Here is a 10,130-nt window from a genome sequence, read left to right as displayed (position 1 = left end):
GGGTTACAGATTGTGTCTCTTCTGTCTTCATTCTGGTGATGTCCGGAGTTGTGGCCCATAGCGATGAAGACCATTATCGGGGGAGGTTGTTTTATATAATCCACATGAGAGATATTCTAAAGTAGGAGTGCAAGTTTTAATTCCTCATTTTGGATGGGAAATGAAGACATCTTATTATTTCCCATTATAATGTCTTCTAACGTTCAGTTCAGCCCAATTTTCTTAGCTGATCTTTTGTTGGACCTTTGGAGATCTTTGGAGTTCTTATTTTGTGGTGGTGCCAGAAATTAATGTCTGAATGTTTTGCAATTTTATGTAGGGAAATGGAAGACTGAGTTCTAGTCCTGCCTTGCGCCAGTCACTTTCTCTTCTAACCCTAAGAAAGAGGCAATGGTAAACCATTTTTGAAAATATCTTCCCAAGAAAATTGCAGAAACCTTTTCTGGCAGTCTCCAAGAATTGGAATGACTGAACAAAAGAGAAAAAAAAATTAAATAAAAATTTAAAAGAAGGGAAGGGAAGAGAAGGGAAGGGAGGGGAGGGGAGGAAAAAAGAGAGGGGAGGGGAGGGGAGGAGAGGAGAGGAGAGGAAAGGAAAGGAAAGGAAAGGAAAGGAAAGGAAAGGAAAGGAAAGGAAAGGAAAGGAAAGGAAAGGAAAGGAAAGGAAAGGAAAGATTTTTGACATCTTCATTATATCTCTTTTACAGCAATAATGGGAAAAATCTAGCACATTGGCAGCCAGACAAAGAAGAGTTTGACTAAATTAATAAAGTCTCCCTTCTTCCAGTCCTCCATTTTTCTCTCTATATAAATGTATTTAAATGTAAAATAAGCATTTTGCTTTCTTTTGGGTATCTCAGATTTGTGCTTTTGCTGTCCCTGATCACTGAATTATCTAGGGTGCCAAGAGGCCTTTTATAGCAAATTGGCAAGTTTAGACTCTTCTATGAAGAATCTTCTTAATGCTAGCCTTGGCAGGATGACAGCTTTCATCATTTCATTTCATTATTTCATTTCATTTCATAAGGTTCATAGGACAAAACCTGACCTTTTCTGTGCTGGAAGGTTTTAAATGTAGTCATTTTTCTGTTTTTCCCTCCTTCCTTTCCATTTTTCTCTTTTTTTTTTCTTGTCTTTTCTCTGTCAGATGCCAATGTTGATCCAGTTACAATTTAAACCAGATTAAATTTGGATGATAAGGGATGAAAAGTAACACATTATTGACACATTTCATTGCTTCCAGCTGAGTCTGAAATATCAAATCATAAAAAGAATAAATTTACAGTTTAGGAGATTTGGGGGTCAAAGGAAAGTTACATTTTACATATAATCATGTCATTTTTTTAAAAAAAATATATATTATTTGTTATAAAAATTATTACACACAAGATGATATTCAATGTAGGGAGAAGATCTACAAAGCAAATTCTTGATTTGGGCTTTTTAACAAAATATATTAAGAATTGGATAGAGCAAGAAGAAATAATGGGGTTCGGGAAGGTGTTCTGTGCCATGAAAAAAAAAACAAAAAAAAACAGGTTCCAGTAACTGAAACCAATTCTTATGATGTAATTTTGAAGTATGTGACAATTCCTACAATTCCCTAAATAGCATGCTGGCTATGGAATCCTGGGAGTTGAAGTTCAGACATCTTAAAATGGCTGAGGTTGAGAAACACTGATCTAGACAATGGATTGCAGGCACAATGTGGGCTATACTTCCCAAGGATTGACAAACTTACATTTTGCCCAAGTACGACAATTGGGAATAAAACTGGGAATAAAAACAAAAACCTTGAAGTGAGGAGCTCAGATAAGAACATGTGAACTATTGGAAGAGATAGGAGTATTGCTTAAGTAGAACTTATTAAATCATTCAGTCAAAAACCAAGAAAAACATTAGTTTCATGCTCTTCATTGTTTATCCAATAACGTTCAGCAGACAAGTACTTTTAATACATTAAGGTAAATGTGGTTTAAAAGATATAATGAAGATATAATGTGAGAATGATTGTACAGTTGAAGGCTACAAGTTGTTCAAAAATAAACTGAAGCATTATAAAGAGAGGGGGGAGTTGCCCTTTATGTTAAAAATATCCATTCCTCTTGAAAATCTAAATGATGACTTGGCAAAGTTGTAAAGAGCATCTGGGTTGAAATAAATGGAGGAATTGATAAAAACAAAACTATTGGATTCTACTAATGCCTGCCCAGACAAGAAAGATATGGATTATATGTTCCAAAAGCAAATTAGAGATCTTTCAAATAGACATGAAGTCAGAGCAGTGGGAGACATTTAATTTTCCCCAAATCTGTTGGGAGACATTTAGACAAGCAAGGTTATTCTAGAAAATTCCTGATCTGTCTTGCTGACAACTTTCTTCTTCAGAAAGTGAAAAAATGTGTAAGACCCTATCTTTGACTTGGTACTAATCAGCAGAGAGAATTTTGATGAGGCATTATAAATAGCAGAAACACTGGAGAAACTAACCATGAAAGCTTAGGGAACATTTGCAAGCCAAAATAATAATAATAATCAAATGGAAATGGAAAGAGAATCAGATAACAAAGAAGACTACAGGTCAGGCTAAAGTTGCTGTTAAGAAGTGAAAAGTCAGGCATGGTTTTCACCTGTTTCTGATTATGTAAGGATAAAAAACAATCACAATTTCATGAAAGCTTTGACAAAGACATGAAAATTAGCAAGCTAGTTTAAATGTGGTCTGGCTGGCTTGATGAAGATAATGTATAGTATAATCATGAAAACAATATTCAAAGACTATTTAGCAAGAGTTTTGCATCCAGATGGAGGAAGGTACCACTTTGGGTGCAATCAATTCTGGCTCATCTTCCATGATTTTAATTAATGATAGATAAAGAGATGCTTATCATGTTACAAATGACATATAAGTGAGATAATACGGTGGGGAGATGAAGTTGAAGATGCTATGCAAGCTGGAGACACAGCTGACCATGCAAAGTGGTGCGCAATGATCCAAAAAGCAGACGCTGCACTTGATGGAATACGCTAGGAAGGAGGAGGAGGAGGAGGGGTGGAGGAGAAGGAGAAGGAGAAGGAGAAGGAGAAGCCTTCTAGTCAGTGTTAATTTCTGGCAATTGCCTGGACAAATCCCTGCTGTTTTCTTGACAAGATTTTCTAAAGTTCTTTGTAATTAGCTTCCTCCTAGGGCTGAGAGAGAGTGACTGGCTCAAAATTGATCCACCAGCCTCATGTCCAATTCAGGACTATAACTCATTATATCCCAGCTTCTAGACTTGTGTCTTAACTATTACTCCTCACTGGCTAGCTGAAGATATGACAGCACTCTTCAAATACCTGAAAAGTATTCTTGTAGAAGCAGATCAGTACATGTTCTCTGTGATTTACAAACATATTTCTCTACAGGAAAGCATGTTCGGATTGAATTGCCTATGATTCTGAGGTCTCACTAGGTATTAGACACTGAAAAAGAGAGTAGAGGCCCAGTATCCTACACTGATCACTTTTGTTCCTTTTCTTGTGTAATTAAGAGAAGGTATAATAAATAGCTGCTTAAAATATCAGAAAAATTATCACATAGAAAATGGAATACTTCTGATATTACTATTAATAGTCATCTCTAGATGAGATGGGAGGCACATAAATCAAATCAAATCAGTCAATCAATCAATGTTTGAAGAAAGTACGGTGTTTTCCCAAAAATAAGACCCTGTCTTATATTTTCTTGAACCCCAAAATAAATGCTTGGCCTTATTTTCAGGAAGGTCTTATTATTTTGGGGCACATGGAGCAAGATGGGGCTCCTTTTGCCATCTTACCTGATTTCCAGCTCTGCATTTAAATATTTTCGGGGAGGGCTTATTTTCAGGGGGAGGTTTATTTTAGCGCATGCACTCAAAAGTCTGATTGGGCTTGTTATCAGACGATGTCTTATTTTCAGGGAAATAGGGTAGATTTCAACATAGCATTTTCTTAATAATTAAGTCTTGGCAGTGTGGCTTCTCTCTCCCTGAAGAATTTTGCCCAACATTAGAAAGTAATGCAAGTAGAAGGCTCCCACATAGACAGACTAGTAAACTCTCAGTGCTTCTTTCATTTCTAAGATCAGATAATCCTACATTTCTTGTTGCAAATGTTTTGATTCTATTATGTGGTCCTCAGAGAATAATAATCCAGGTAAAAAGGGAGCCAAATGTATGGTATGCATTTTCATTAAAAAGGAAGACAAAATAGACATACCAGTTCAAGTTGAAAAAATACAGGAAAAATGATGAGAATGTTATTCCTTTGTGGAAAAAATATCTGAATAAGGATACAAATAACCATAGTTATATGCATCTCCTTGAGCTGAAAAAGTACAGAAAAGCTAAATGGAAACAATAAATATTTGAGGGGGAAAAGTATAAAATATGCTGTTTTTTTTTTTTTTGCTTTTTATTCACTACCAACTCTGCTGTAAAACAATGTTTAATGATAGCTGATATCATTTAGGAAATATTGATTTCATCAGGTCAAAAGCAGATGCAATTTTTAATCCATTGATATGTAATCCATTGATAATACATAGATAGCAATTTATGATCTTTTTTTTTTAAGAAAAATGATGAAGGTTTGAATGTTTGAGTGTTAAAAGGAATGATCATGGTCAAAAGTATGAGAAATTTTATTGCAGTATTGCAGTCTTATATTGCAGTAACAAAGCATAAAGTATATTAATAAGAGTGCAGTTAAAAATACATACATTGCAGTGATTACAAAATAAGTTAAGGATGAGCAGCAAAGAAACTGACGAAAATATTAAATAATATCAATAAAAATTAATCCAATTTATTATTAAAATTAGATTATACAGAATGTTCCATCATATGATTTTTAGAATGTAAAGTCATTTCCAAAATTAATAAGGTATACATCTCTTGAATCAATTCTTTAACATTATAGTGCAGATTTCTTTCTATTTTCATTAAATAAATCTCTTTGCCAAAGCCTAGAATCAAGAAAGAGAAACAAAGATGATGTTAGAGACAGGAAAAATTTAATTTCAATTGTTTGTTGGTAAGAATGATCAAACTTTTACATTTAAAACTTTATAGTCTGTATATTATTTTGGGTTTGCCCTCTGAAAATTTTATTTCATTCCATTCCAGAAATTATTACGAAAATGTGTGGATCAGGAAAAATATGTCTGTGTATATATTAATTATTAAAAGAAATGCATTTTAAATAATTTAATATTTATTCCCTGATATTCCTTTTTCTTAAATTTATGTATAAATCAAACAGAATGAAGAAATTCAAACTGATGAGAAAGAAGCTATTGGCTCATTCATTTATTTACCTGTACCTCAAATAGGAGGCTATTCTTCATTGAATTCATTTGCAGCTATTTTTAAAGAAAGACTACAAAAAACAAAACAAAAAAACAAACAAACCTGAAACAGATTAAACTGAAAAATGAATGAAGTTATTATTCCGAATGTGATAAGGATACCCTTGAGTGTTTTCTTCAAAGGCGTTTCTTCTGATATTCCCAGTTGCTAAATGGAAAAGCAACACAAAGGAAAAAAGTTCCAATCTTCTTGTAAATAAAGAGATGGATATTGTAATGGGACAAGGATAAGACTAGTTTGCACCCTTTCCCCATGCAAGCTAATTTGTGGTATTCACAGAGACCCTCGCATGGGGAAGAATTGAAATGTACCAACTGTACGTCTTCAGCCTGAGGTCCAGAAGTTCAGGAAAAACTGCATCTGCCAAATGTTCACACTGGCCTTTGTAACAGCTTTTGACATCTCAGAGAGGCAAAGTGTTATTATCAGACCATTTCCCCAAATTACTGGGTAGCCCGAAGAGGGCAAAGGGCTTTTGTTCAGGCATCAGCTTTGTAGAGAGAAAACCCATTGTTCAGTTTTCAGGAAGATTCCAGTCAGAAACTCTTCTTTCCAAGAGATTTCCTCAGGGCAAAAATTCCTGCTCAATTTTGAGGTTTCACGATTAAATACATGCCCAGTTTTGGAAAGTTTTGCAATTTGGAGATTGCAGATTGATGTGGATTTCTGACTGAATAGAGATGGAGACAAAATGAGGCTAAATTGTAATTGATGTCACAATTATGTACCCTTAGAAATCCGTAGTGGATTATTTTTATATGTTCTCATATGTTGAACTGGAAAATACCTGAGTCTTCAGTAAAATTTACTGCGTGCTTAGGATTGCTGTATAGATCATTATGATCAGCCACTGAGGCTAGCTACCATTGAATTCCACTGAATTTATTTATTTTGGATGATGTTAATTCTTTATTTCTTTATTCATTTGAAAACATTACATCCGGTTGTTTCTTTATAAAAGGAACTCAAAGCAGCTGACACCCTATCCCGATAAGTATGATCCACATTATTAAAAATAGTTATAATAAAAACAGTTCAAATTACTAAAAACAAATCCATATCTTAACATCAAGAGCAACAGAAAACAATTCCATATCAAAACAGGGAGACCAGACTTTAACTTCTATTCAACTCAAGGGAAACATAAATACTTCAGCAGCAATTCTGAAATTTTGAAAGGATTAAGCCCAGTCCTCAAGGAAGAAAATTCTATAACCTGAGGTATGTTCACTGAAAATAGAGAGAAAAAGAAACATGGTGCCCAGAATTATATTCAGAAATAGTTTCTATATATTTATGTTTTGAATATTATGTTTTCAGATATAATACTAAAGAGTTTTTTTCTGGAAATGATTTAAATCTAAGATTTGGCAACAATGTAAATATGCACAGGATTTCTTTCCATTTCCGACCTTGATATTTATCTTTCCATTGGTCTTCAGAATATGCCCATTATAACCAGAAGGCCAGACAGAGGAACACTACAAATGCTGCCATCTGCCATCAACCCAGGCGGATAACGTTTGTTGTCATCAAAAGATTGTTAGGTGATGGCTTTCATGCATGTTTGCTCAAAAGTAAGTCAATAAGGGGTTCAATAAGGGTTGAATTAAATGTTAACATTGTGCAGAACTGTCAAATTAAAATGGTGGTGTTGAGGGGTTCCATTTCATATACTGTTCTTTAGATTTTTTTACAAAATGGTTTTCAAAAAGAGAAGTAAAAATATCCCCATTTATTTTAGATTACAATAGATTTCTTTTTTTAAAAAATTATATCTCTTATCTTGATCACTCTATCTACAAACATATACATATGTTTGTATGTGTATATACATACCAGTGGTGGGTTGCTCCCGGTTCAGCCGGTTTGGGCAAACTGGTATGGCGGCAGCGGCAGGAGGCTCCGCCCACCCACCCAGACGTCATTAAAATCATTCTGCGCATGCGCAGAAGCACAGCACGCTTGCAAAGTGAGCCTGCGCATCCACATGCCACTGATAGTGAACCAGTAGAATAGAATAGAATAGAATAGAATAGAATAGAATAGAATAGAATAGAATAGAATAGAATAGAATAGAATAGAATAGAATAGAATAGAATAGAATTCTTTATTGGCCAAATGTGATTGGACACACAAAGAAGTTGTCTTTGGTGCATATGCTCTCAGAGTACATAAAAGAAAAAATAGATTCGTCAGGAATCATAAGATACAACACTTAATGATAGTCATAGGGAACAAATAAGCAATCAAATCATATTAGGAAACAGTCAATATAAATCGTAAGAATACCAGTAACAAGGCTACAGTCATACAGTCATAAATAGCACCGGGATTTGAATCCCACTACTGATACATACACACACAAGTTGCTCATTTGTGTGTAAGAAAGTTGCTTTCATTCTTAACAACAGAAATGTTGGTCCCAATTATAAGTGGAGGACTACCTATATTTTGTCTTTGGTTAAAATACATTTTAGATTTATTTTGTGCTTATTATTTATTATTTATTTATTTATTAGTTCAATTTATATATGCCGCCCTTCTCCGGAGACTCAGGGCGGCTTACAATGCATTAAGCAATAGCCTTCATACTTTTGTACATACCTGCTTAGTAGGGCTTTTTGCCCCACCCCCCGAGCGGTGTTCTATTTTATACAAGTCAGCTTATTGCCCCCACAAACTGGGTCCTCATTTTACCTACCTCGAAAGGATGGAAGGCTGAGTCAACCTTGAGCCTGATGAGAACTGAACTCGCAGTAATTGCAGGCAGCTGGCAGCTAAGTACTACTTTAACAGCAGTAGTTTAGTCCACTGCGCCACCAAGGCTCTTTAATTATGAAATTATAGCATTGCCTCTCTCTCTCTCTCTCTCTCTCTCTCTCTCTCTCTCTCTCTCTCTCTCTCTCTCTCTCTCTCTCCCCCTCCCTCCCTCCCTCCCTCCCTCTCTCTCTCTCTCACGAATGTTTTCAGGATTGCTGTGGCTACTTGATCAGTCACAAACAGTATGGATCCAATCAAGCCATCTCCTGTTTGCAATTAACTGCAAGCCTTCCCCGCCCTAGTTAATTGCAGGTTAACTCCCCATATAAGCACAGACCTTTCTGCTTGCTATTTGGGCCTAGACGCTGTTTAGGCCTAGATGCAGAGCCAGTGCTGAAGCACCTGGACGCAGAGCCCAGATCAGAGCTGCAGAAGGGAGGAGAACTCAGCTAAGGAGTCCTGACGGCTACAGCAGAGATAGCAGCAGAAAAGGAGCCAGAAAGCTGTGTAAAGATACTCCCACGGAGCTAGCTGCAACTGTGAGTTGAGATAGCTGGGAGCCTTTTGAAGTCTCCAATTTCGGCTTGCCTTTTGCTGAGCTGAAGCACGCAAGCCAACATCTGAACTGTTGCTGCTGGACAGTTTCCCTCCCAGGAGCTTCAAGCCACGTTTGCTGATTGAATTGTTTTTCACAGGTGACTTTTAGCTGTGAAGTCTATGCTGCTGCCCTTCTACCACATCGATGATGTATCGACACCGAAGCTGCTTAATGTCATGTTAGTTTTTTCTTATGGACTGTTTCGGTATTGTGGAGAGGAATTTAGGGAGATGGCCTGGCTTCATTTAACCAAGATAAGACTTTGTTATTAATGTGCTTTTTTAAAGATATAGTGTTTTTTAAACATTTTGAAGTAAAGTATATTTTTATACAAGACTCCTCTGCTAGTTTTATTTCAGTCCTAGTGTGTTTGCTCGTGAGCTGGTTCACGGTTCGGGGACACCCCTCAACCCCATCCTGACACTCTCTCTTTCTCTCTCTCTCTCTCTTTCCCTCCCTCTCTTTTTCTCTCTCTTTTTCTCTCTCACTGTGTATGTATGTCTGTGTTTGTGTCAAAGAGTAACTATGCACAGCCTTTCTTAGAATGTAACTGAAACTGTCTTCTTCTTCTTCTGTTCAGTTGTGTTCAGTTCTCGAATGCTGCCTAGACAAGTCCCTGCAGCTTTTTGGCAAGACTTTTTAGAAGTCGTTTGTCATTGCCTCCTTTCTAGGGCTGAGAGAAAGTGACTGGCTCAGGGTCACCCAGCTGGCTTTGTGCTCAAGGCAAGACTAGAACTCAGTCTCCCAGTTTCTAGCTTGATTCCTTAACTATGGTACTACAGCATACTGGATGTCTAACTTGTTTAGAAATAAGGCTAGTCAAAGCCATGAAAATTTCATTCCAAGAAATGTGATTGAGATGCCAATCTTATTGATTTCAGTAGAACCAATTTAACTCTAGTGTATTGTTTGAATTTACCTCAATTGAGTAGATAAAGTTGGTTGATAAGATTCACATAATGGCATCCAGGGCTTTAATTTCTTGAACTTCCTATCACTTTTAAGGCCACCTACTATGTGCGGCCTTAATGGACAATTGAGTCATATAACCTTTGATTAAATTTAGGAATTTAAGATCTGAAACTTGATAACCCCCATCTCAATTATTAAAGATAATAGTGAAACAGATACCAGATTTTGAAATTGGAATTACACATAGTTTATTTATTTACTTTTGCCCCCTTCATACTTTTAATTGAACCCCGGGGAGATTGTAGGTTTCCTAAAATTAACATTTTGCCAATATGAACTTATTCTATTTAACTGTGTCAATGAACATCAAGGACTTGTGGTTGGAAACTAACCCATTTGAGATAGAAAAGAGATGTGATTGGCCAATTAACATCTAGTGTGTCTCAATCACCATCAGTGCAACAGAGT

Source organism: Pituophis catenifer, unplaced genomic scaffold, assembly GCF_029215685.1.
Source record: "Pituophis catenifer annectens isolate HBS135680 unplaced genomic scaffold, rPitCat1.0.hap2 SCAF_3, whole genome shotgun sequence".
NCBI lineage: Eukaryota > Metazoa > Chordata > Lepidosauria > Squamata > Colubridae > Pituophis > Pituophis catenifer.
This window is presented reverse-complemented; position numbering follows the sequence as displayed.